Source organism: Mauremys mutica, chromosome 4 (assembly GCF_020497125.1).
Source record: "Mauremys mutica isolate MM-2020 ecotype Southern chromosome 4, ASM2049712v1, whole genome shotgun sequence".
In the NCBI taxonomy this organism is placed as follows: Eukaryota; Metazoa; Chordata; order Testudines; family Geoemydidae; genus Mauremys; species Mauremys mutica.
In genome coordinates this window covers 103,192,049-103,218,163 of record NC_059075.1, presented here as the reverse complement: position 1 = coordinate 103,218,163, position 26,115 = coordinate 103,192,049, and the positions used below count along the sequence as shown (strand labels likewise).

Sequence of the window (26,115 nt, the reverse complement as noted above, 5' to 3'; positions counted from 1 at the left end):
ACATAGCAGGGTCAGGATCCCTACCTCTCTGCTGGAGCCTGGATGGAAGCCATTTCCTCTTTTCTTCTCTCCTCTTCTCTTCTCTTCCCACCCTCTGGAGGTGATTGGGTTACTGTGCCTGACTGGACACTGTCAGGTCCCTCCGCAGCCAATGCCTCTCTCCCCACCCAGAGGTATGCTATTAACGCCATTACAAATTTAATACATTAATTTTGTTTTCCATTAATTGCAGGCATTAGCTGCGATTGACAGTCCTATCTGATATCACTTGTAATGTTTGTGATGTGGAGACCATCATTAGTAACTGCACTGATAACGATAACATTTATTGTAGGCCTATAAATCATTATATGCTGGTCACTTTCCATTTTTATGAACCTGAGTTGGATTCAAACTAATGATTGAGAATAATTCCATTATTGGTCCACAAAATCATCTAATCCCTTTGTAAATTTTAATATAATTAGTATCAGTGATAAAACTCTTAGTGACTACTAACTTATATAATGTAATTGCCCATGTGATATGGAAATAAAAGGAAGTTGTTATGGCTATAGATTTTATTTGCTTGGGTGTCTTTAAATAACTAAATGTTTAATGTTCATGAAAAAGAAATTTTGTTTGTTCTAACTTTGAATATTCTCTTTGAAGAACTTGCTACAGTGTATGAATGCATTTGTCATTGTTATATGGTGCAATTTTGAAGAAAATGAGCACTCAACATTACTTGGTCACTAACAGAGATCAGAGAGGGATAAGTGCAGAAGGAGAGCTTTGATATCCCACCAGTTATTGCCCTCGAATGGTGCATAAAATTTAACTCAGTACAAATCCTCAACAGAGGAAGACTAGATTTTCAGAAAAATGTGCAAAAAGTTGTCTATGAATTATCTACATCACTTCAACTATTTATTCCTTAATGTAAGTTGATCTGCATTAGTGAGCCTCAAAAAAAACACACAAAAAAAACAACAACCCTGATGGTCTCACAGTATAAAGAATTTCAGAAGACCAGGAATCTAGTCTCTAGAACTACAGAAATGAAATGCAGGAGGAGAGAGAACTTAAGTTGTTATATGCATTTTGCCACTTGGTCAGGATTATTCCCTACCTAGCATGGTTTTTTCCCAGTGTTCTATCCCTTTTTTTTTAATGAGTCAAAAATGTAATTTGAGCACTTCCTATGGGAGTTGTCGACTTCTAACAGATCTGAAAATTATGAAATATTTTTGGTGGCCAGATTAAAGTTTCCTTTATCTCACTTCATCCTATTACTTTTTTTTGTACTTCAGCGTATCTCCCTAAATAATTCTCCTAACTTTGGTGATCAGACTCTTCAAATATTACCTATGTGTAGACTGTTACATCCCCTTAGTGAGTAAGCTGTATATGTAATTCTTGTATTTCTTCATTCTGAAAACGAGTCTATTCAGTCCCTTAATAGTTTTTGTTGCTCTTCTCTGAATTCCTAGAAATTTGTTGCTCTTTCTCTAGTACTGAGAGTCTAGAAATTAACACAGAATTCCATATGTAATATCATCTCTCTCTTTTACTAAGAGACACTATAGTCTCACTGGTCAGTTGAAAACTGAAGTGGTTTTTCTGTCCATATTGCAACCCCAAATGTTTAAAAATAACGAGTCAGGCTCACTAAAGTCATGAGATTGGCTTTACAATCATGAAATTATGTAAAAATAATAATTTGGTGTTATTTTTATTTGCCGTCTGCTTTTTGAGCCTTTACTGGGGTCACATTTTGAAGCTTTCTACAAAGCCACGAGGGCTAGAAACGTCCTTTTTCTTTAAGAATGAAGGCTGAAATCATCACATATTCACTTGACTCCGGGAGCTGGGGCTTTAAGGAAAACAATAATTATCATAAGACTCATGACAAAATCATGAGTTGGTATTTTTTTTTCAGCATTGCTGCTTTCCAATCACAGGCGCCGACTTTCCATTGTGCCGGGGGGTGCTTGACCCCTGACTCTGCCCCAGGCCCCACCTCCATTCCACCCCTTCCCTCAAGACCCCACCCCACCTCTTTCTGCCCTGTTCTGCCCCCTTCCGCAAGCACGCCTCAACCTCACTCCTCTGCCTTGTCGCCCGAGCCTCCTGCATGCTGCAAAACAGCTGATTGCAGCGAGTGGGAGGCACAGGGAGGGAGGGGGAGGCGTTGATTGGCGGGGCCTGCTGATGAGCAGGAGGCGCTTGGGGGAAGGTGAGGTGCTGATGGGGGGCTGCACCCACCGTTTTTTTTCCCCGGGTGCTCCAGCCCCGGAGAACCCACGGAGTTGGCGCCTGTGTTTCCAACTACACCTCTACCCTGATATAACGCCACCCGATATAACAATTTGGATATAACGCGGTAAAGCAGTGCTCAGGGAGGAGGGGCTACGCACTCTGGTGGATCAAAGCAAGTTCGATATAATGCGGTTTCACCTATAATGCGGTAAGATTTTTTGGCTCCCAAGGACAGCGTTATATCGGGGTAGAGGTGTACATCTTCCTCTTAAGGAATACTTGTGTTTCAGATAAATTTTCATCAGATACATTTTTCCAGCCTGAGTCCCTTTTTCTTTTTTTCCCCTTACTGGTGTCCATAACAACTTGAATCTAACACACTCTGCATATAAAAGATGTGTTGTTTTATGATACATCCCTCCTGGATAATTGATAAAGGCCTACATTTTCAAAAGCGACTAATGATTCTGCGTGCCTAACTTCTGACACCATAAAAGGACCTGTTTTTCAGAGGGCAGGTGCTTAACACATCTGAAAATCAGATGCCTGAAGGTGTCAGAAATTGCGCACACAAATATCATTAATCTCTCTTGGTCTAACAGCTATTCCTCCAGCACTCCTGGAGTCATCCAAGCCTGCTTCTCTTTTTCATGCATACACCTTTCCTCCTTCAACTCTGTAATGTTTCCCATGGATTTTGCTTTAATCTGCCCTGACATTGCTTTTATTTTGGTTCACGTTTTATGGATTAAAGGACAGCAGGATGACCAAAGTGCTATACACCATCATATACACACAAAAAATAACATCTGTAGTTATATATCTGTACCAGCTTATAACTAAGGATATGTCTATGCAATGCAGCTTTTAGCAACCCGGCTGTGCCGCTACAGCTGTGCCGCTAAAAGGCACGCAGTGTAGCTGCTGTTTGTCGGCAGAAGAGTGCTCTCCTGCCGACAAAAAAATTCCACCCTCAACGCGCAGCAGCAGATTTGTCATCAGGAGAGCGCTCCTGCCAACAAAGCACTGTTCACACCAGCGCTTTTCGTCCATAAAACTTTTGTCGTTAGTGTGTGTGTGTGTGTGTGTGTGTGTTTTTCAACACCCCTTAACAACAAAAGTTTTGCCAATGAAGTTCCAGTGTACACAAAGCTTAAGTGGTAGTTTTTGTGTGTCTTGTGAGAATATCTGGAAGTATGTTAAAATGCAATTAAACTCTCAATGTATATATGTCCATAACTAGAGAATACTGTTGTTTTAATTATTCTAACAGCATCTTTTCATATATATCCATATGATCATATAGTTCATCTGGTGTTGTTGACAGTATCCTGTGGTATAATCAAGCATCAGGTCCATAATATGTATTAAAGGATTTAAGTTGAAGACTACAGTTATAAAAAAAAAAATAGCCATGTTAAATTTAAGATGCTTTAACGCATCTACAGTTTTATAATATTTTAACTTCATTGGGTATGCTTCCTTATTTATTTGTACTCTATCAAAATCTAAGCAGAACTGGTCATTCTGTAAACATGATACAAATAACATTTTATTTTCTGCAGGTCATGTCTCTCATGCTTGTTTGCGGATTCTGGCATCTTCTGTTCCTACACATTTGTTATTGGAACCTTGGGGGATAGTTACTTGTTTAGAATAAAAACATTATAATGGGTCATCTCCCCGATTTACAACATAACTTAATGTTCCAAATATTCCTGGAGTATTACTGCCTGAAAAGCTATAATATATGAAGGCATCAGCTGAAAATAATGGCAAAATGTGAAATGATCAAACTGCATCCATTTGCCAGCCAGTTAAAGCAAATCATTCTGATGTGGTTAGATTAAATAGCTGCCGTCATTCATGTATAGTATTATCCCTAAGGGAAAACTGCACTGAGACATCTTTCTGTCATCCCTTTGTATGCTTTTATGAGGGAACTGAAAACATTTTGCAATCTGAGGGCCAGAATCTGCATACTTTCACTCAACAGTAGTTGGGTTAATCAGTGGGAGTGCTCACATGAATAAGGATTATCCTTAAGATTTTGCAGAAACCAGCATTTACAATTTGGACAATGGATGAATTAATTCAACTTTTAAAAATATATATACAATATGTTTAAAATATAAATATTTAAAAGCAGCATTTCTTTATTTGTCTCTTTCTTCCCCTGCACTCTCTCATATCTGACTGGTTGTTTGGGGTAAAGGGAACAGTAATAAAATAGTCCTCAGCTTTGTCTGTTTCTTTTGTAATTAAATGTTCTGTGATTACGGTATATTTATTTAGATAAGTGAGTCCCTGACTAACATTTTGGGGGGTCAGCATGAGGCGCAGACTTGTGAAACTTACTTTGTATTGACATCAGAAGAATTTTAACAGCCATCTTAAAATTCAGATTCACAAAAATGTTTGGTAAACAGGCACTGTTGAATGTTATTTTATGAAGTGCTGCAAAGAACATAACACTAGGGGAGGAAAGAGTGGTAATGTGTACATGGCAAGGTTAATCTTGAAATCTTAAATTAGTATTTTGCTGCCTTTTCATTCTGGGTAACATTTTGGTAAATGTTTTCGTTCAAACTGTCAGCAGAATGAATGGCAGTAATTAAAACCTCCATTGTCTTTTTTACTCAAGGAAAGCTTTTTGTTGTTGTTGTCATGGTGACACTTGAGTGACAGTTTGAAAGTGAGTAATTGCTAGTGAGAGCTTTATTATAAACATTTAAAATGTTTCAGAAAGATTTGCAGGACAAAATTGCAGATTTCCTTAATGGGCTTTTAGTATAAAAGAAAACTATCTTGATGGTGGTTTTGGTGCAGCAATTTTTTTGAATAAGTATGTCTGAAATATCATTGCTAATTGTTTCATCTTCAAAAATACAGCACATGGTCTCATGAAAACCAAATGGATAATTAGGAACTGCTAGTTGATAAAACCATTAAAAATTGTCAGCTCCCTTCAAGTAATATTACCTTACATGGATTTGATTTTCTTTTAACAGCCTTTCCTTTTACAGTTAAGTACAATTCCTTGTTTTATGAAATGCAATGTTATCCCTTTTGTACTTGACTTCTGTATTGCATTTATAGCACCATGAAGACCAGAACATGTTTTTGAAATTAGAGATTTTACTGTGTCATTTATGGGAAGCTTTTCTTGTGGATACAAGGTATCCATCAGTCCAGCTAAAGAAGAAACTCACTTAGCTGACAGCATTAGTAGGATTTTATCCTCTCTGAAACACCCACAGGATAAGAAATTAACCATTTGTTAGACAGCAGAGAAATGCTGGGAATCAGGGTTTCTGGGCTCTACTCCTCGGTTTTGGGGAGAGGTAGGAAAGTGGTCTTGGTTAGAGTATGGGATTAAGATTTATAACTCTTGGGTACTATTAATATTTATGTAGTGCTTACTCATATGTGGGTCTCAAAGTTGGTTATGAAAGAGTAGTCCTTGTGACATTGCACTCCATATGTTTTATGAAAATATGCTTATGAATGTGAATATAATGTAACTGGAATATGCTTTATGCAAAAGGTCTCTTGTAAGGTATCATTACAAAGCTTATAATCTACTGAGTGTGTTCATCTTATTTGTATGCGTGTATCATCCTTGTATCTGAAGCTATAAATATGAAGTATAACTCTGAGGTTCTATTATAACTATGCAAAGTGTGGGCCATTAATGGTGGCTTAGAATCTTGATGGCTCCCATTGACTAGGACAATTGGTTGTAAATGGGTTTATTTACCTGCAACCCTTCCTGTGTACGTGTGGGCCACCCCACGGGTAATGAAGAATGAGGTCTCACAGGACATGTGACCATGTCACATGATACTGGAATCCATCTTAAATCTGGTACTTTTCCATTTAGAAGGGGTGGGGACCCAGAGACACAAAATATTCCTGTCTTGGGCCAAAGCTATAAAAGGGTGTGAAACAGAAGAAAGAAGGCAGCCAGTCATGAGAACACCTCTGCTTTTCACCTAAGATGTCTGCTAGAACTAAGAAGGACTGTACCAGGGAAAGAATTGGGCCCAGACCAGGAAGGAGTCTAGTCTGTGAAAGAAGCTTATTGGAACATCTCTGAGGGTGAGATTTTACTTGTAAACAGTTTCTTAATGTATTAGGCTTAGCCTTGTGTGTTTTTGCTTTATTTTGATTGGTGACTTACTTTGTTCTGTCTGTTATTACTTGAAACTACTTAAATCCTACTTTTTATACTTAATACAATTACTTTTGTTTATTAATTAACCCAGAGTAAGTGATTAATACCCAGGGAGCAAACAGCTGTGCATATCTCTCTATCAGTGTTATAGAGGGCAGACAATTTATGAGTTTACCCTGTATAAGCTTTATTTGAGGTTTGGATCTCATTGGGAGCTGGGTGATAGGTGACCTGCTGAGCAGTTTTTGGTTAAAGTCTGCAGCTTCAGGGGCGTGGACAGACCTGGGTCTGTGTTGCAGCAGGCTAGTGTGTCTCTGGTTCAACAAGGCAGGGGTTCTGGAGTCCCAAGCTGGCAGGGAAAACAGGCTCAGAGGTAATTCTACCACGTCAGGGGACAGTCCCAATGGGGTCTCTGTGACCGAACCCACCACAGTCCTATTCTAGGCATGAAAGTGATCACATACTTTTGGCATACTTGTTCTGAAAGGCATTGGGTGTAGTGGGTGATATTTGGGTCTATCACGAACCTGTGTTCTGTTTCCAAGTCGGCCAGAAGTGACCTTGTGCAACCTTCTTACATTTTCTTCTCTAAAATACTTGTCTACCTCTTAAAATAGGGATACAAGTCCTGGATCAATAAGTATTGTGGAGTACAAAAAATTATTAAAACCAATCTTTGGAAGAGGTAAAACTGGAACTCATGATGCCCTGGCTTCTAGCGCAATGGAATTTCCATAGGCCAAAGGGTATTTTGATGGGGAAAAGCAAAAGCAGGCAGGAGATGGTCTCTTTCGATCATATAGCAATGCAGAAAGATGGGGCCTGGCTGCATACACAGTGTAGCTGGAACATTCAGAAAAATCTGGAACAAGTTGTACTGAGCATCTGTGATGGCATTTTTCCACAATTTCTAATTTGGCCAAACAGAACTGACTTTTTTGAAGACAGTAACAGGTCTGGGATTTTATTACCAAAATTTTGTGTCTACATAATTAAGATTTTTGGGGTTTCTTAAATGCTTTCAAATAATTTAGAGCTGACTCCACTCATATAAACACAGAAGAATTAGGTGCTTTTGAAGTATATTACTAGAACACCAGAAATAAGAGATGTTGAGGTGATTTAATATGATTGACCTTCTTTTGTTTGTTTGACTGGTCATAAACTAGAAAATGGACAAGAGCAACCAGAAGGGCCAGTTATCAAAGATGCTATCACCCATAAAAACAAAGTTACTAGGAAACTGGTTGAGTGAAGTATGAGGAGGGCAGAATGTACTACTGCGGCTGTGTTCTAGAACTCCAAAAGAGAATTCAAATGCTACAGTTGCATAGCAAGTGCTTGATAGTTTTTCACTATTAAAGATTTGGGGAAAATATTAAGGAAGCTTATAGGACCAGTGCAATTTGAACATTAAACCATTTACTAGGGGGCAGCAGAATATCTGTCCCATCTGCTTTTAGGCATTTAAAATGTTTTTCAGTAGTACAGGGGAGCCTTGGGCTTAAGAGAATGTAAGGCTGAGAGAAGTCTCAGATGCTTGATAACAGAATAAAACCATATATATTGATTCTGAGGTTTTAAATTAAACAGTACTTTTATTTTTAATTTTATTGTGGAGGTTCTAAGCTCCATAGTTGAAGTGGAGTTGGAATTTCCATGTATTTAGTTCATTTTATTTATTTTCAGTGAAGCTCAAATAAGTTTTAGTGGCAAATTTGAACCACTTCCATTATTAATTTTGAGGACAGTTTTGAAAAAAATTATTTACTCTGTTTAAAGTTGTAAATATTTGTAAGTGTTTTAAATTGTCTCCCTTTCTAAACTGCTCCTTTTTGGATCATTGTAGCTCAGACAATACTCTTATTTCAGATTTATAACTATGAGTAGATCTCCGTTACAGAAGTTATGCTAAAACCTCTGATAATACTAATGTATTTATATTCATCATAACATTAGTTTTTTTGGTATTGGAGGAGATGGAGATCTCAATGTCTGTTGTGGGTATATGGGTGTTGGAGAGAAATTGCCTTCAGGTGCTGGGATTATCTGCAACTCCTTTTGCAGGGAAGCTTTAGTGGGAGCTGCAGGGGGCAGAGAAAGCCAGGTGAGGAAGCTGAAGAGCAGCTCTTCTGTACATGAGCAGAAAGAAGGGGGAAATCCAAGTGCTTACATGTCTGTTCTAGCCAATGGACCTGCTAATGCTCATGCATGGAGGAATCCTGCACTTGTGAACTAGAAAGCATTTGTTGCAGTAGCATTCACCTACCGCAGAAGCTTAGCGGGTCCCCAGCTTCTAACACACCAACCAGTCCAGTCTTTCAGGTGGTAGGCCCTAAGTATTGTCTGGTTCCTGGGTTGTGAAATCGGTTTTGCTGCAATAGAGCCTAGGCCCCTTGCAAACTCTTTATTCTCCTCGCCCAATACCATAAATCCTCGCCCATGTCAATCAACTTCCTCTGCTGCCATTGCCACATCCCCCTTATATTCCTCCTGTATTCAACATTCCTCATTGCCCCTGCCTCTCACATGCCTGCTAAACACTACCCTTCTCATTTTTACTTAAAACGAAATTACCTCTTGAGGGGGAAAATGAACTGTGAAAAGCCACCAACAGCCTTAACTCTGGTCCTGTTTCACAGAGTTCTGTCATCCATTGCAATTTGAAACCTTAACTTTTAGTTCCTATTACACATATTAATTTAGCTTCTAGACCAGGGGTAGGCGACCAGGGCCGGCTCCAGACCCCAGCGCGCCAAGCGCGCACTTGGGGCAGCATTTTGCTGGCAGGGCGGCAGGCGGGTCCGGCGGACCTTCCGCAGTCATGCCTGCGGGAGGTCCACCGGAGCCGCGGGTCCAGTCGACCTCCCACAGGCATGACTGCGGACGGTTCGCTGGTTCTGCGGCTCTGGTGGACCTCCCGCAGGCATGCCTGCGGATGCTCCACCGGAGCCGCGGGACCAGCGAACCCTCCGCAGCTGCGGGAGGTCCCCTGGAGCCGCAGGACCAGCGGACCCTCCGCAGTCATGCCTGCGGGAGGTCCGCTGGTCCCGCGGCTCCGGTGCACCTTCCGCAGGCATGACTGCTTGGGGCGGCCAAATTCCTAGAGCCGCCCCTGTAGGCAACCTATGGCACGCCTGCCAAAGGTAGCATGCAAGCTGATTTTCAGTGACACTCACATTGCCCGGGTCCTGCCCACCGGTCTGGGGGCTCTGCATTTTAATTTAATTTTAAATGAAGCTTCTTAAACATTTTAAAAACCTTATTTACTTTACGTACAACAGTAGTTTAGTTATATATTATAGACTTACAGAAAGAGACCTTCTAAAAACGTTAAAATGTATTGCTGGCACACAGAACCTTAAATCAGAGTGAATAAATGAAGACTCGGCACACCACTTCTGAAAGGCTGACGACCCCTGTTCTAGACAGTGTCTTCATTATGTGTATGTTAATATTTTTCTATAAGTATAAATTGCAGGATGGCATTGTGGCCCAGTAGATAGAGCACTGTGTTGGGACTCGGGAAACTTGGCTTATTCCTGGCTCTGCCACTAGTCTGTTGTGTGATGTTGGGCAAGTGACCTGCTCCTCCCTGTGACTCAGTTTTCCACCTCTGTAAAATATAGATAATGAGACTGACCTGTTGTATAAAATACACTGAGACTGATGGATAAAATATAAATTTATAAAATAAATATGTTGTTTAATTTAAAAAAATCTACTGCAAGTTACTTTTAAAACTCAGGAGACTTATCCTTTTTTTTTAGAAGAAGCCTTACAAACAGTTTGTAGGTTAAAAAAAAAAAAGAGCTAAAGGAAGAAAATGTGTGTATTTTCTAATAATGCTAATATGGTACTTGAAAATACATATGCCTTTCTGTATATTGTTCTCCAATATTTTGTTGTGATTAATTATAATGACTAAATTAAAAGAGAAGTGAAAAGGTGTAAAACCTTAAAGCCAGTTCAGAATCTAGGTCATAGGAGGCAGTTTCTCTTCAGGCTTTGCTACAGTTAATGAGCAAACTATGAACCTCGCTACAGTAATGCTCCCCGAACATTTTTGTTTTGAAAGAGAAGTGGTTTATACATTTATGATGATGACTATCTCCTTCACCCTCAAATCCCTTCTTTTTTTCTGAGGCATCTGGAGTCAAACAAGATTTTTTTTTTAAATAAACATAGCATTGGTTCCTTTCATTTCACACTAAATGATTGATTTGTTTTAATATTTCACAATTTAGCATTGATTATGCTTCCCAATATATTTCAAAAGTTTTGGATCTTCTTTGAAATACTGCCTAAGACAAATAACATTGTAGGGTTCTGGTATCCTGATCCTGCAAGGTGCTGAGGTTCAGCTACTTCTGAGAGATGTGAGTGCTTCTCAGGATCAAACCTAAATTGAAGATATTTTAGCACATTTTGTTTCACTTACCCTGTAAATGCCTTCCCGTCATGTCTTGGTTTAATGACCATGAACTGTTATCATTTTCCGCTGCTCTTTTTTCTAATTGAAATGCACAGACCCTTCCAGGAGATCTACAATACAATCGACATTAACAGGACTGTATACAGATGATCTAAGCAAACATTTTACAGACCAGTATACTGCAGTCAAAGTGCATCTTTGACTGGTCTCATGTGGTTTGTGAGAGAATTATGTAAAAATATGCCAGACATATTGCCCCAACTATGTCTGGCATAGTATAAAATAATTGACTGTTAGTTTTACTGTATTCAGTCTAAACATGTCTAGATGAAAGAGAAAACTGAATGTACTTTCCCAACATATAGATGGCAGTAACCTGGCTCTAGAACCATGTGACACTATGTTTGCCTTATTGCCCGTGATTGTGATACAACTCATTGTGTACAATAGTTTTGTAAAAAGACTTTATTACTTTTATTGACACTTCCGATTTTCAGACAGTTATGCAGTAGTTTCAAGCGTCATCAAAGAACCAGGCGGGTCAAACCCACAAGAATCTAGACAGACACATTAAATTGCACTAATTAAGTAGTAAATGAAACTGGCCCTTAAAGGTAAATGCTGATGTATATAATTGCCTTATATCTATTGGTTAGTATTAATGAAAGGGCAATCTAAATTAACATTTTTCTCTTCGGCTGGTCAAGAGGTAGTTGTAGAACAACTGGTTTAGTGAATGTCAAGATTCCTTCCCCACTCTGAACTCTAGGGTACAGATGTGGGGACCTGCATGAGAACCTCCAAGCTTAACTACCAGCTTATATCTGGTTTTGCTGCCACTACCCAAATTATTTATGGGTCATTTGGGAAACTCTGTCTACATTCCCCCCCAGAATATCTCCCTCCCAAGTACTATAACCCTTCCGTGCGTAGCCTTGAGAGACTTCTCCACCAGGTTCCTGGTGAACACCGATCCAGACCCTTGGATCTTAAAACAAAGAGAAATTAACCATTCCACCTCCTTTCCCTCCCCCCCACCCAATTCCTGGGGAGTCCAGATCCAACCCCCTTGGATCTTAAAACAAGGAAAAATCAATCAGGTTCTTAAAAAGAAGGCTTTTAATTAAAGAAAGAAAGGTAAAAATCATCTCTGTAAAATCAGGATGGAAAATAACTTTACAGGTTAATCAGATTCAAAGAGCCCAGAGGAACCCCTCTAGCCTTAGGTTCAAAGTTACAGCAAACAGAGGTAAACCCTTTAGCAAAAGGAATATTTACAAGTTGAGAAAACAAAGATAAACCTAACACGCCTTGCCTGGCTGTTACTTACAAGTTTGAAATATGAAAGACTGGTTCAGAAAGATTTGGAGAGCATGGATTGATGTCTGGTCCCTCTTAGTCCCAAGAGCGAACAATAGCCAAAACAAAGAGCACAAACAAAAGCCTTCCCCCCACCAAGATTTGAGAGTATCTTGTTCCCTTATTGGTCCTTTGGGTCAGGTGTCAGCCAGGTTACCTGAATTTCTTAACCTTTTACAGGTAAAAGGATTTTGGTGTCTCTGGCCAGGAGGGATTTTATAGTATTGTACATAGGAGGGCTGTTACCCTTGCCTTTATAGTTGTGACAGTGAACATGCCATTTTTGTATATAAGGCACCTGGCTTTTTGATGTAGATTCATTTGCTCCCAAAAGTACCTTACCTTATACCTTGGGGTATATTTTTTCTTCTATACAAGCCCACACAGTTTCCTTGAAGAATAGCAGGAATTCTTTGTTTTTAAGTTGAGACTGTATCCTTTAGAGTATGAAACTTTTTTCTGTAGGGTAAAGTAGATCAGTTAAATTCAGATGCATTATTTTAATTTTCATTTCTTCTAATAATCTTCCAGAGAGACTAGTAAGCAACATAAATGCTCCCTTATCTTGCTGAGGATGTTGCCTTTTCAGTAGTCAGTTGTGCTCTGTAGCCTGGGAGCAGGAGAGTCTCCTGGTAGAACACTACTATTAGATCACCAACCTGGTTTGAAGCACCTGGAATTTTATTGTGCTAGATTCTTGACTTTTATAGTCAAATAACAGCTGACAGCAGACTCTTATTTCTATTTTCAAACATTCACTCATAAAAGCCAGACATACATTTCATAATTCTGTACTGACTTGTTTCCATTGTTTTTAATGAGAAATGAGAAAATTAATCTTTTGGCTCTGAGTTAGGAAAGTATCATTATTCAGGACAGCACTTAAAAATAAGCTAACAGTTAAACATGTGTTTATATGCTGTACCAAATAGGGATGGACTTAAGCATGTGTGTAAATGTTTTTCTGAATCCAGGGCCTTTGTATCTGAGACAAGTGAAATGAAAAATCTTATTAATAGAATTCCTAAATTCTTTGTCCTTACGTGACTCTTCTTTTTTAATTTTTAAAAATATAATTTTATTTAATTTTTACAATAATGTTTACCACAATGTGTGTGAACTGAAAGCACAGTCTTGAAGTGTATACTTACAAAAAATTATCAGTATATTCCAATGAAAGCAATGATAAAATTGGGAATAAAGTGATCTGATTGTCTAAAAAGAATGCATAGCTGTGACGATAAAAATCATCATAGCTCAGAATATGAAGCTCATCCTTTTAATAAGCACACTGCGGACATTTTTAAAAAAATAGTATTTGATTATAAAAATTTAAAACTATAATAAAGTTCCAAATGCTTTCATGCATGAATTACAGTGTACATATTGGCAGAATGTTTCTTATGGCATGTGTCTTACAAACACACTCAATATGAATTAGTACACACACCGTAACAACACATCATGTTGTTTAAATGTCAAATGCACCATTCCAGAAGCTAGTAACAACAAATGTTCTCTATTCTGTGGATAATAAAAGCAGACATGATTATGAGGAACAGGAAAAAAAATTGCTTCTGAGGTCTTCATTTTACCCTTCTTAGTATTTCCTTCACCACATCTCAACGATGATGTCCATTCATATATATATCCCTCATTCTTACTTTATATAACATCAAGTTGCTTTTTGCTTTTCCTTTTCATTTCACCAAGTTAAAGAAAGAGGCATTGTGCCAAAATTAGTATTTTACATAATGCAGTTAATTTGATTTAACATGCCAATTTATTTAACACAATGAAAAGATTATTTATTATTCCTGACCTTCTGTAATCCCTTTAATCTGTTATTAAAACCACATTTTCACTTTGCATCTAACCCCCAAGGGCACATTCTGCTTGGCTTTCTCATTTGCATAGTCCCATTGGCTTCCATAGGACAACTTGTGTGAAAAAGGGAAGCAGAATGCGACCCTTCATTTTTATGTTTCTGTAGATTTTTAGGCCTGGTCCACACTAGGACTTTAATTCAAATTTAGCAGCGTTAATTCGAATTAACCGTGCACCCGTCCACACCAGGAAGCCATTTAATTCGACATAGAGGGCTCTTTAGTTCGAATTCTGTACTCCTCCCCAACGAGGGGAGTAGCGCTAAATTTGACATGGCCATGTCGAATTAGGCTAGGTGTGGACGGAAATCGATCTTAGTAGCTCCGGAAGCTATCCCACACTGCGCCACTCTGTTGACACTCTGGACAGCAGTCCGAGCTTGGATGTTCTGATCAGCCACACAGGAAAAGCCCCGGGAAAATTTGAATTCCTTTTCCTGTCTGGCCAGTTTGAATCTCATTTCCTGGTTGGACATCGGGGCGAGCTCAGCAGCACCAGCAACGATGCAGAGCTCTCCAGCAGAGGAGTCCAGGCAATCTCTGAATAGAAAGAGGGCCCCAGCATAGACTGACCGGGAAGTCTTGGATCTGCTCGGTGTGTGGGGCGAGGAGTCTGTGCTTTAGGAGCTGCGCTCCAAAAAACGGAATGCAAAGACCTACGAGAAGGTCTCCAAAGCCATGACAGACATCCAGCCGGGATGCAACGCAGTGTCGCCTGAAAATCAAGGACCTGAGACGAGGCTACCAGAAGACCAAAGCGGCAAACGGACGCTCCGGAGCCTGCCACCACTGCCCCACCAGTGACCATGGACTCTGATGATGGGATAGTGTCGACGGCCAGTTCCTCGGCGATGTTCGTGGACGGGGAAGATGAGGAAGGGTTTGTGGAGGACGAGGCAGGCGACAGCGCTTACAACGCTGGTTTCCCCGACAGCCAGGATCTCTTCATCACCCTCACGGAGAGCCCCTACCAACCCTCCCCGGCCGTTAACCCGGACCCTGAATCAGGGGAAGGATCAGTCGGTAAGTGCTTTAAACATGTAAACTTTTATTATTAATGGAACAGGAATCTGAACTATGTGAAAAGGAGGTCTATATATATGGGGATAGAACAGAAATCCTCCTGGGAGATCTCCACGAAGCTCTCCTGGAGTAATCGAAAAGCCTCCGCAGGAGGTTCCTGGGGAGAGCTGCCTTATTGGGTGCTCCGTGGTAGCACACTTTTCCGCGCCAGGCTTTCATGAGGTACTCAGGGAGCATTGCCTCCCCGAGCACGGCTGCATAGGGCCTTGGTTTGTGCTGGCTTTCACGCAGCATGCGCTCTCTATCTCCTTCAGTGACCGTCCTCAGGGTGATCTCGCTCGGAGACTCCTGCATCTAATTAGGGGAATTACTGTAATGTTACGCCTGGTCCAAAGTATTTTTAAAAAATCTCCGGACAGACGGCGTAGCAGAGACTCAGCACGCTGCTGCGTGACAAGCGTAACGGAAAGCCAAAGAATCAAATGGACGCTCATGGAGGGAGGGGGGACTGAGGACGCAAGCTATCCCACAGTTCCTGCAGTCTCCGAAAAGCATTTGCATTCTTGGCTGATCTCCCAATACTGTACGGTCAAACACATTGTCCGCGGCGGTTCAGGGCATAGCTCGTCAATGTACCCCCCTCCCCCGCCCCCAGAAGGAAAAGGAAAAAAAATCGTCTCTTGACTCTTTTAAATGTCACCCTATGTGTACTGAATGCTGCTGGTAGACGCGATGCTGCGGCACTGTACTGTAGCATCCTCTTCCCCCCCCCCCACCTCATGGGTGGCTGATGGTGCAATAAGACTGATATCCGTCGTCATCATCATCAGCCTTGCTGTAGATGGTGTAGTGCAATACGACTGGTACCCGTCCTCGTCATCAGCCCATAAGTAGACGGCCTGCTAACCGTCTTCATCATAGCAACAGGGGGCTGAGCTCCATCAGCCCCCACCCTTCATGTGTAAAGAAAAGATTCTGTACTGCCTGGACAATCATAGCAGCTGGAGGCTGCCTTCCCCTCATTTCATTTCAGTAACAAGTCACTGTTTCTTATTCCTGCATTCTTTATTACTTCAGCACACAAATCAGGGGACACTGCAACGGTAGCCCGGGAAGGCTGGGGGAGGAGGGAAGCAACAGGTGGGGTTGTTGCAGGAGCACCCCCTGTGAATGCCATGCAGCTCATCATTCCTGCATAATCTGACACGGAGCGGCTGTGCTCTCTGGTTCTCTGAAGCACTGGATCTCTACTACACTAGCCCCATATTCTATGCAGGAATTATTCTATTTTTAGATACCATAAAGGAGGGATTGACTCGGGGAGTCATTCCCAGTTTTGTCTTTTGCGCCCCCGGCTGATCTCGGCCAGGGGCACCTATGACAGCAGCAGAAGGTATAATGCAATACGGCTGGTAACCATCATCACCTTGCCAATTTACAATGGCATGGTAGATGGTACAATATGGCTGATAACCATCTCTGCTGTCATGCAAAAGCAAATGAATGCTGCTGTGTAGCGCTCCTGAATCGCCTCTGTCCGCGGCATCTAGTACACATACGGTGACAGTGACAAAAGGCAAAACAGGCTCCATGGTTGCCATGCTATGGCGTCTGCCAGGGTAATCCAGGGAAAACGGGCTCAAAATGATTGTCTGCCGTTGCTTTCCCGGAGGAAGGAATGAGTGACTACATGTACCCAGAACCACCCGCGACAATGAAATTTGCACCATCAGGCACTGGGCTCTCAACCCGGAATTCTAAGGGTCGGGGGACACTGCGATGGGGTGGAACAGGGGTAGAGTTTATGCTTTCCGGCTTGCCTGCAGCAGGAGTGCGCACGAGATAGGTGCTGTGCATGCTCTTGTTCACAGACACAGACTAGACTGTGTTCATTGTTCGCAAAAATGTATCTTTGCAAGGAATTCACTCCCTTTTTCCCATCACACAGCTTCGACTGTCTCCAGTCCTGCCACAGCATCCCCCTCGCAGAAGCTGGCAAAGATTAGGCGGCGAAAGAAAAAGACACGGGACGAGATGTTCGCTGAACTTATGGGCTGCTCCTGAGCCGAGGCGGACCAGCAGAGCCAGTGGAGGGAGACCCTCTCTCTGTTCCAGCGCTCACACAGCGAACGGGAGGAGAGGTGGCGTGAGGAAGACAAGCAGGCGACTCAAACGCTGCTTGGACTAATGAGGGAGCAAACGGACACGCTCCGGCGCCTTGTGCATGTTCTGCAGGACCGCAGGCAGGAGGACAGAGCCCCCCTGCAGTGTATCTGCAACCGCCCTCCCCTGCCACAAAGTCCCATACCCCCTTCACCCAAAATAACCAGAAGGAGGGGTGCCAGGGGGCGTTAAAACTGTCACTGCACTCCAGCAGAGTGCTCAAGTACCCAAAAGCTCTCATACCCTAAATTTTGAGAAGTCCTTCCCTTCCAGACTCACCCAAGCCCCAATCCCAGTTTCATCCCCTAACTGTCTAGTTAATTATTAAAAATACTTTGCTGTTAATTACTGTTTCCGTCATGCTTTTTTAACAGAAGACTGTGTTTGAAGGAGGGGGGGTGGGGAAGGGGGTTGGTAATTGCATAGGACGGTCACCTTTACCAGGGTACAGACACGGGGGCAGGATCAGCAGCAGGTCACACACACAGTGCAGTCAGTAGGCACCCTGGTCGGTATGGGAGGTGGTTTCCAGGTTCTGTGTGGGTGCGGGGGGGACGTGACTTTGTAGCAGGGGAGGGCGGTTACAGATCTTATGCAGCGGTCCTTGTCCTGGACCGCAGAGTCACGCAGCAGAGGAATCTGTATCCGTCCTCCTCCGCCACAAGGTCACATAGCCCCCGCACACAGAATCCCAAAAAGGAGGGATGGCAGGCTCCATTGAAACAACCAGTCCGGCACTGCGTACCGCTCTAGGAGCAGGAGCCTGTCATTCCTCGAGTTCAGAGGTGGTCTTTACATCACCGCACACCCTACCCAGCACAGTCTGCGTCCCAGTTTCAACCCTTTAACGCAAAGTCATTAATAAAGAAACCTTTGTTAAGTAACAATGGAACATGTATTTTATTTTACACGTGTGTTGGAAGTGGGGGAAATGGGGTGAACGGGGTATGTAACTGCAGAGGATAGTCAACAGTAACTGGGTAAAGAAACAGGGGCAGGTTCAGCTTCTTTGTAAAGAAACTGAACAGTCACAGGTCACGCTGCTCGCTGGTACTTGAAGAGTTCCTTGTCGCTGTCCAAGGCGCCTGTATAAGGCTTCATGAGCCAGGGCATTAGCGGGTAGGCTGGGTCCCAGAGGATCACTATAGGCATCTGCACATCCCCAACAGTTATTTTGTGGTCCGGGAAGAAACTACCTTCCTGCAGGTGTCTAAACAGACCACAGTTCATGAAAACACGCGCGTCATGAACCTTGCCTGGCCACCCGACGTTGATGTTGGTAAAACGTCCTCTATGCTCCACCAGTGCTTGCAGCACCATTGAAAAGTAGCCCGATTTCTCAGCAGCTGACTGTGGAAGAGGTGAACGATAAGGTGCGAGGAGGTGAAAATGGCCATAACTGCAGCGGGCTCCATGCTCGCAGTGCTGTGGCGTCCGCGCTGTCACTGACCAGAAAAGTGCACAAACAGATTGCCCGCAGGCGCTTTCGGGGAGGGAGGGAGGGCGTGATTGACGGTTCAATGATGACAGTTACCCAAAACCACCCTTGACACATTTTTTCCCCCAGCAGGCATTGGGGGCTCTACCCAGCATTCCAATGGGCAGCGGGGACTGCGGGAACTGTGGGATAGCTTCCCACAGTGCACCGCTTCCAAAGTCGACGCTGGCCCCGTTAGTGTGGAATCACAAAGTCGAATTAGTGTCCTTAGTGTGGATACACAAATTCGACTTCGTAAGGTCGATTCCACAAATTCGAATTAAGTTGAATCGAACTACTCTTGTAGTGTAGACATACCCTTAGTGTAAAATGGTCTTAGAAATTATTTTTGTTTTCTTGAATTCAGACAGCAAGATCTATGTTTCCACTAGAAATGGCCAGAATACTTTTTAAAAAGAACATTTACTTTAATCTAGAATAAAACTTATCTTCCACTGGAAGCCATATGATCATCCTAACTTTCAGTTTTTTTGCTAGCATTTGCATCTTTAGCCTAAATCCAATTTCTGGTGAGTGAAGCCTCGGAAAGCCTAGTTTGAATTAAATATATTTATTTTACATACAGCTAAATTTGGGGCTGCAATTAATAGAACAGACACTCCTCCCACCCCATTTTTCTCTGGAGTGGATTTAGCCTAACGAACGTTAATTTCAAAAGCAGACCCTGGCAGCTCTAGCTGAAAATTATGGTTGCAGAAGAGGAAGCTGTTAGCACAACCAAAGCTTTTTAATTTATTTTTAAATTAATTAAAATTAACAAGAACAATTAAGGGGCGAAATCCTCTTTCTAACTCCCCACCCTTCTTGGACATAATCCAGGGAAGTTACTGAGACTATTAAGTTCTGATCTGTATGTCATATCAGCCTAACTTGGAGCCTTTATCCAGTGACATTCTTCCCTTCATTTCTAGATCATTTTATAAAAATATATTCAGTCATTCAGACGTCTATTGATAATAGTTGGCTAATTGTTTCCAAATTAAGCCCATTTGACTGTTATTCTCTCATTTGCCAGTAATAGAATTTCCATACCAAGAACTTATGGGCTCAACTCTTACAGGGCTTACACAGACAAAACTCCCATTCAAGTCAGTGGTAAGGACTGTAGGATGAGGCCAGAATAAGGGATGCAGGATCAGGTCACTTAAAGATGCCAAAGTAGCAAGAGCTACCTCTGCTTCCTTTGTTAGGAATAGACTCTCCCTTCCCGTGCAAGCTGTTCATGTCAAAATAATGAAGAAACTGAACATTATTATTGCGTTTGAGTGATGTTTGTACATGAACACTATTTAAAGTACAACTTAAAGTAGTAAATAATAATATGTAATTTCTGAAATGCTAGGTAAAACTTAGATAGTGTCTGTATTACTCAACATAATGAGAATACGTTGTCTTTTTTTCTGCCAGATTGTCTTGTTAGGGAAAGTATCTTATTTCTGAATTCTCTCATATGAAATATTCTGCATTAGAATGTACAGTTGTCTTCATGCATCACACTTTGTGATAAATGACTATTGGCACCTGTTATCTTTCTGAATTGCACTTGCCATCTCTTTTAACACTGCTCATCTCATGATTTAATTTAGATTTTAGAATAAAATGGTATTGAAGAAATTGTCTGTAATAGAATGACAGTGTCTGGGGCAACTGCCGAGAGAAACAAGGTTCCCTTGAGTCATCCCGTTGTCAGGTGGTTGAACCCTACATGCAGGTGCAGTATAATTATTGCTGAGTCAAGCAAGCAGCTGGATTCAGTTAGCACCAACCAGCTATAAAGTAAGTTTACCTAGGATTTCAGTCAAAAAGTCTGCTAGGAGAAAGCCTAGCAATAGCCAAGCTTGGAGGGGAAGTTTTAGCTGAAGATTGTTACTATTTAAGTTAATAAATCCAAATCCCATGAAGGAATAAATTGGAACTTCATAGACTGCTTTCATTCTGTTCACGGCAGGGTGCTTACACTGATACATTCATATTATGCTTATATAGAGACATGTCATCTTGTACAAGTACCTTGGGTTGGGAGGGGCATCTAGAAACATGTGATCTCCTGAATAAGTTTGTCAGACAGCAACATGTCTCATTTAGGCAGATACACAATTTTTTTCTAAACTGCTCTCAGTTCTTACTACTTCCTTATTTTTAAAGATAATACCCTTTAGGCGGTCTAACTGGATGATCAGAATTTTTCCTTCTGGCCTTAAAATTGAAGAATATTTGTTATTTAATTGTATTGCAATAGCACAGAGACCCCGAATTTTGCTAGGCGCTGTTACAAACATAAAGTAAGAGACAGTCCTTACCTTGAAGAGCTTACAATCTAAATACATAACACACATTTTAGGACTTGTACAAATGGAGAACTGAGGCTCAGAGAAATTAAGTGATTTGGCAAGGACACATAGGAAGTCTATAGTAGGGCTGAAAACTGAACCCAGATCTCCTGAGTCTCAGTCCAGTACCTGAGGCACAAGATTATCTATCTTCTGTATTTATATAGCACCTACTCTCAGTTATGTGCTTTGCAGGAAAGTATAAAGAAAAGCTTGCTTCATCAAAGGTATGCCAATACAGCAGTTGTTGGTGTGATTGTAGCTTGCATACGCATATCTTTGCTAGCTTTAATCCAGAGGAGCACTTCTAAAAATAGCAGTGACAATGTGGTGGCATGGATGCTGGCATGGGTTGTACAAGTTCTCCGAGAATGGAGTTCATACTCGCATTGCTAACCAACGCTGGGATCCATGCTGCTGTGCCATCACTATTATTTTTAGCAGTGCTAGCTAGATTAAAGGTAGCTTAGGTATGCCTATCTTACCTCCGATTGCAGTATCAACATACCCAAACAAATTACACATTAAGCCCTTAATCCTTTATACTCTTCCATATGGGTGGAATCCTGTGTCTGCGTGGTGCCACATTGAAGTCAGTGGCACTCTGCATAGGTTCAGGGGTCTGCATATATAGGACAGGTCCTGATGCTGCAAGCAAAGTGAATTGAGAATAATTGAAATGTAATCATTTAATGAAATTGTAATTAAGTTAAAAAAATAACGACACAGTTGATTTTTAAGCAGAATTTCTCATTGAGTCAGTGGTGATTTCTGCTAAAAAATCAACACATTTGGGTTTATAATATTAACTGTGCTTGTTACAAGTGTGGATCATTTTTTAACATCAGTTTAACTGATGTGTTTACTACTTTACATTATATGATTAAATGTAAGTTGTCAGCAAAATTATTTTTTATAAGAATCAGATAAAAGTGATCAGCAGGTGTTCAGAGTGATAATGACCTTGATGTGTGCCTATAGCTGGCTAATTGAAGTTAAAATGGGATTGTAGCTGAAATTAAATTAGCACCCACATAGAAGAGAAGCCTCAGTGAGGCTTCACAGTCAGGGGCAGCTCTAGCTTTTTTGCCAGCCCAAGCATGGCAGGCAGGCTGCCTTCGGCGGTGCGCCTGCGGGAGTCCCTGGTCCCACGGATTCGGCGGCATGCCTGCGGGAGGTCCGCCAGTCCCGTGGCTTCAGTGTATCTGCCGCTGAATCCGCGGGACCAGCAGACCTCCCGCAGGAACGCCACTGAAGGCAGCCTGACTGCCACGCTTGCAGGGATCGGCAGGGCGCCCCCCCCCGCAGCTTGCCGCCCCAGGCACACACTTGGAGCTCTGGTGCCTGGAGCCGCTGCTGTTCACAATACTTGAGATGTTAGGATATACAGGGTTTGGCCAGTTAGTACCCAGCCATTTTAATATGAGGGATTCTCCATCCAGAAATCTTGGTACAGTATCTTGTAACTGGATTGGATCCCAGAGGAAAGTGAGTATCAAAGTCACAGCCCAACAGCAATATTGTGTGTGTGTGTAATGATTACTAAGAGCCTAGACTTTCTTCAGAGATGCAAAATTCAAGCAGAGGGAATGACAGACCAAGTGAATGACTACATTAATCATTGTACTGCTTGTAACAGCTTGGGAAAATAGCAAGGATGCTTGAAGGAGAAATTAGTTGCATGCTTTGCAGGTTATCTGCTGTTCACTTAATAGAATCTATACAACTAACTGAAGTGTATTTATTCAAATTAGATGTAGTAAAGACTCAGTAGCATATTCTACCCTGAAGATGGGACATTAGTAGAAATTATGTCTAGTTCCAGCTGCTGAAAGTTCAAAAGCATGAATTATTGAGGAAATCTGTATAAATTTTTGGTGTTGCTTAGAGATGGTTTGAAACCATATGTAATGTTCAGTATAAGGTAAGCCTAATTCAGTCTTCTTGTTTAAAAGCATTGACATACCAAGCTCTAATTTAAGGGCACATTTCTTTGATGCCCTGTGCTGCTTTGTCCTACACCGGGCTGTGTAAGGGGTTGTAAATAGAGCCCCTGCAGGAGGATGCCTGTGCAGCCTCAGAAGTTTTATCTACACTGGCCCCATGTTGGCTAGTATGGAGTGCTGTTATGCAGGAGTGTTGTGAAACTGCCTACAGGATAAATAATATGCAGATAATATCCCAGCAATGCTCTTCAAGTGGCACAGGAGGAATGCAGCTGATACTTCAACAGAATAATGGGGCATAGAGTCCCTTATAGTTTGGAGTTCGTTGCAGCCTTACTTTCTCTAACCCAGAGACGATGATGCTTGATTTCACCTCCCCAGTCAACTCTCACTTGGAGGTTGTCTACATAGAGAGTTAATGCACAGCAAGCCAGGGTGTGAATCTTCAGCGCACTAGCTTGCTGCGCACTAACTGATGGTGTGGACCCTGTTACTATGCACTAGAAATTCCAGAGTGCGGTTTGCTGTTCTCCCATTTCAGAAGTTAAAACAGACTACAGAACTTCTAGTGCATGGTAGCAGGGTCCCCATGGCCAGTTAATGCATGACAAGTCAGTGCTCTCTAGATTCACACTCTGGCTTGCTGCACACTAAGTCACCATTTAGACAAACTCTTCATCTTCATAGGATCCATTTACTGGCCTTCTGAGAAGGAAGTGGCCACTTCTCCCTTCTAAGAGGTGACAAAAATAAATAGTTGTGCTCTTCATGTATTCTGGGAGGAATTTGCCTTCTAGTTGTCCTCCTGTGACAGTGTGGCTTCACATCAGGCCCAATTCAGAATTATCCTTTGAACACACACTAGAAGTATGTATCTGCATGTTTGTTTAGGTGGGGGAAGAAATTCTCACTCCCCTCACACAAAGCCAGAAAGGGAGTTGTAGGGATGGGATTTTCTACCTATGCCCACAGACAGGTTGAAAGGCTAGAAGTGCTTCTTTGCAGACTCCTGGGGAATTTTTTGAGCCATTGTATAAAAGTGTGGGCAGTCCCTGCATGTCCCCTTGTGGTCCAGGGTGGCTCTGGAGGTATGCCCCACCTTTATTTCCCTTGAATGGGCAGCACTAGCTAAGTTTTAAGAGCCCAGGCAAGGAGAAGCCAATACAAATTAACAAAAATAGTATGTCATGTTTTTAATAAGGCTTCAGGACAGGAGCAATTACACAAACAGTTCATAAGATTCTCCCTCTGGAGCCTAGTTCAGAGCTCCCAGGCTTCAGGTCCATAACAACCTCTGTGAGTCTAATTTAGGCTGGTCTCCTGGAGCCTAAGAGAAACTACCACACACTACAATCTGCATGGCTTCTGCTTTCCTCTCTCGTGCTAGCTTCCTCTTCCTATTTATATAGTCCATCAGATTAGTATCCTTTCAGCGAGACACATGGAATGCAGAGACCCCTTATGTGACTGCTCTGGCTATGCCATAATCCTCTTTACAGCCTTAACCTTGAACATTGCACCAGCTCTCTGCACTCAGGTGAATTTCACTTGGTGTGTGTGCAGTATATGTATTGTATCAAGAGATAACACTTGAGAACACACAAGGACAACAGAAGAGATTATTTAATAATTTAGATTGATTTTTTATCAGGTCTGTCTATATCCCTAGAAATTAAAAGGCATGAACATAATGTAAACTATTGATATGAATTATTGATCCTATCATGAAGAGATTGTTCTGAAGCTATGTAATCATGGCAATTTTTTTGGAGAAAATGTGGTTGTTTCTATCATCTCCAAATGGGTTTACTTGATGAAAAAATCCATCTGTTAATGTGTCACTAAATATGGATTCCTGAGTTGAGTAAAAGAATGAATTCTTCATAATCATCTCCAATAAATGAAAATAGTGTACCACACTTGAATTACTCACTCTTGTGGAATGAAGCAAGGAAAGGTTATATCGTTTAGATTTGTTGCTCAGTATGTTGTAGTACTTTCATGAGATTCATATTCTAATTTTTAAAAATAGGTTATTTTCTCTATTTGTATAAATGATCTATGGCAATTTTTATATTTTATCACGTTTTAGTTTGTATAAGAAAATGTTAAAGAAAATACTTCAAGTTAATTCTGTTGCAATGTTTGTGTGACGTGTTCGGAAAGGTCTGAGGAAACCTGAATTTTTCTTTCTCGGGATGACCTGTGGCTCTGTAGAATTTCTCCACTTTTATACAACTAAATTGTTAAACTTTAATCTACAAGGATAATTCCTCTCTAAGTTATTCTCTGTACTAGTTTTGATTAAGGTCATTGGCAGTTTATGTAACCATAGGGATAACTTTTTCGTTTGAATATTAAATGTAGTATTAAAGAAAACATGTCTGGATTCCAAGGATCATAATTTAACTAGCCAGAATTTGGTGTAATCTAGATAGAAGAGTGATTGTGTGGTTGTCTTGTGTTTCCAACTGATGAAATAATTGCATATTCACTTCCGTATTAGGATGTGAATCAGACTTTCTCTATGTGCACTGTAGAGGTACATCTGGATAACCATAAGGGGGGCATTTGGGTAAATAATGTTTATCAGCTTCATATTTTAGATTGGCCCCATGGGAATTATGATGCATTGTTTAAAATTCACAAAAAGCTTTCTGTCAAGTAGTGATTAAAATGAATGTATTATTTGATGATTTTAGATTCACCAATGTTTGACACAATACAAAACCTTTGAAGGAACAGAAGGCTGATTGAAAAGAATTTTTGCTTCCCTTTTTTGGCTCCCTTCATGTTTTTATATAGTCCCGTTATAGGTGGTTTTAATTGTAACAAAATAAAATTAACATTGAATTTTTATGGGAGTGCACTTGATTTGCAACAATGTTGTATAAACAGATTGTAGCTAACATGGAGCTGCTGTGTAATCCAAAAATATGGATAAATAATTAGATGAAAACTTTGCTAAGTCACATGCAGTAAGTTACTGTATAGATATTTTGGGTTATTACTTTCCTATATGAATGCATTAGCTTAACACAATAGGGAGCTGTTGGA

General features: G+C 41.3%; 1 protein-coding gene across 5 annotated transcripts in view; it reads left to right on the top strand.

The window, feature by feature from the left end:
* The window catches only part of PLEKHA7 (pleckstrin homology domain containing A7), a 370,306-nt gene that overhangs the window by 202,540 nt on the left and 141,651 nt on the right, over window positions 1-26,115 (top strand). The window lies entirely within an intron of this gene.